The sequence below is a fragment of the Arvicola amphibius genome, chromosome 11 (genome assembly GCF_903992535.2).
Source record: "Arvicola amphibius chromosome 11, mArvAmp1.2, whole genome shotgun sequence".
Classification (NCBI taxonomy): domain Eukaryota; kingdom Metazoa; phylum Chordata; class Mammalia; order Rodentia; family Cricetidae; genus Arvicola; species Arvicola amphibius.
In genome coordinates this window covers 76,328,092-76,330,627 of record NC_052057.2, presented here as the reverse complement: position 1 = coordinate 76,330,627, position 2,536 = coordinate 76,328,092, and positions in this window count along the sequence as shown.

Sequence of the window (2,536 nt, the reverse complement as noted above, 5' to 3'; positions counted from 1 at the left end):
ATAGTAATTTTTTTTTTAATTTTTTTTTTCTGTACCATACCAGATGGCTCCTGATATTAGACAGAAAGTTTGACTTTTTTTTTTAACAACATTCTTGGATTTAGAGGATAGCCATTTTCCAATTCCAAAGCCATCTTTGATTTTTAAGTGAGTTGCAACTTAAGTAGGGTGTCAAATGAGGTTTCTGTCCTGTCTTGTCCTTGTCCTGCCTGGTTCCCACAGTCATTAAGTTCCAAAGAAATCACACAAAGGTCTATATTAGTTATAAACTGAATGGCCAGTAGCCAAGCAGGAAGTAGAGGTGGGATAACCAGACAGGAAGTAGAGGCAGGTCATCTATGAGAACAGGAGAATTCTGGGAGGAGGAAAACTTGGTGTGTAGTCCTGACCCAGGCATAAAAGAAGCAAGATGTGGTTGCCTCACTGAATAATGTACCGAGCCAAGTGGCTAACATAGACAAGAATAATGGGCTAATGTAAGTTATAAGAGTTTTCATGATAATAAGACATATCTTCTCCTGGCAGCACCAATCTACTTCAAGAAGAAGATGGGCATCAAAGAGGCTAATTATGGAGTTGGTTAGGCATTTGGGCAAGAACCTGCTCTTGCCTGAACTGCTTAACTGGACATGAAGGACCCACAGACAAATGACTACTGAACTTGCCTAAAGATGAGATGATCCTTTGGGGTTCCTGCTTCATGAAAGAGACTGCAAGACATTCTGCAGGATACAGAAGAAAGTAATTGAACTGTCTTTGAAATTCCCCACTTCATGGAAATGTCTGCTGGATACTACGGGGCTGTAGGCTGAAGATGGATGCCCCAACAGTACAGAAGAACTTCGGATGACTGTCCAGGCAGCGAGATGTCTCTGTCAATTCTAGAGTTTTGGAACTTGCTTACAATGTACTTCCTGTTTACTTAGGTAATACTATATCCTTCTGGAGTCTTTGATGGAGTTGAAGAATAGATAGTAATAATATAGTTTTCCTTAGTTATGATAAAAGATAAAATAGATATAAATATTGTAACTGTAATTCTTGTTTGATAATTGTTTTCTTATATATAATTTTGTTATGTTAAAGCCATCCTTTTTGTTTAAACAGAAAAAGGGAAATGGTGTAGGAGGTGCTTCTGTTTATGTGTTGCTTTCATTGGTTAATGAATAAAGAAACTGCTTTGGGCCTGATAGAGCAGAACTTAGGTAGGTAGAGAAGGCAGAACTGAATTCTGGGAGGAAGAAAGCAGAGTCAGGGAGAATCCATGGATCCTCTGCCTGGGACAGATGCTGGTTAGAATCTTTCCTGGTAAGCCCCTGCCACGTGGAGATATACAGATTAATAGAAATGGGTTAAATTAAAATGTAAGAATTAGCCAATAAGAAACTAGAGCTAATGGGCCAAGCAGTGTTTTTTTTTTTAAATTTTTTTTATTTTTTTTAAATTTTTTTCTTTTTCTTTTTTTTTTTATTAAAGATTTCCATCTCCTCCCCCTTCCCTCCCCTCCTTTCCACCCATACCCCCACTCCACCCCTCTCCAAGACAAAGAGCCATCAGGGTTCCCTTCACTATGTTAAGTCCAAGGTCCTCCCAGCTCCCCCTAAGTCCAGGAAGGTGAGCAACCAAACTGACAAGGCTCACAGTGAGCCCATCCATGCTGTAGAGTTCATGTTCATTGCCGTTGTCCTTGGTTTCTCAGTCCTCCTCCACCGTCAGCCACATTCAGAGAGTCTGGTTTGGTCCCCTGTTCCGTCAGTCCCATTCCAACTGGACTTGGTGGTCTCCCGTTAGATCTGTCCCACCGTCTCAATGGGTAAACGCAGTGTTTTAATGAATATAATTTCTGTGTGGTTATTTTGGGGCTAAGCTACTTGGCAGTCTCTCCCTGCTACAGTAGGGAGACATGTATATTTAGGTAGTAAAATTTTGCCATGTAGAGGATATTGGTACCATAAGTTCAAATTTTTTTCTTTTTTTTTTTTTAAGCATTTAGATGTCCAAGGTCTTTTGACTTTTTGAAGATGGGTATTTTTCTGCAAAGACAAGAACAGAAACCTGTCCCAAACCCTATGAGGTTTGCTTTTCTTTCCTTCTTTCTTTTTTTTTTGTACCACCTATAGGATTGTCACCTCTGTGGATGAGCCATCATTTTTTCTTCAAGGGTTTTCTCTTTTTTAAACTGAATCTTTATTAATTTTGATGGTATACATAGCTTTTCTTCTCCTGTGAAACCAAGAGTGAAATCCCTTCCCCAGCATAGCATATCTCCTGGTTTCCATTTTGAGGTCAACACATCCGTGAAATACACCAGCTGGTTTAATTTAGATTATTATTATTATTATTATTATTATTATTATTATTATTATTATCATTATCATTATTATCATTATTATTTATTATTATTATCATCCAATGTCTCTCCATTGCCTTTGCTTCTTTTTCATTAATATTAAGAAAAGTTAAGGTTAATAAAGCATTATGGAGTCTATTTTAGGGGGTATTTTCATCCCTTTTTCTTTGTTTAACATATCCTTTA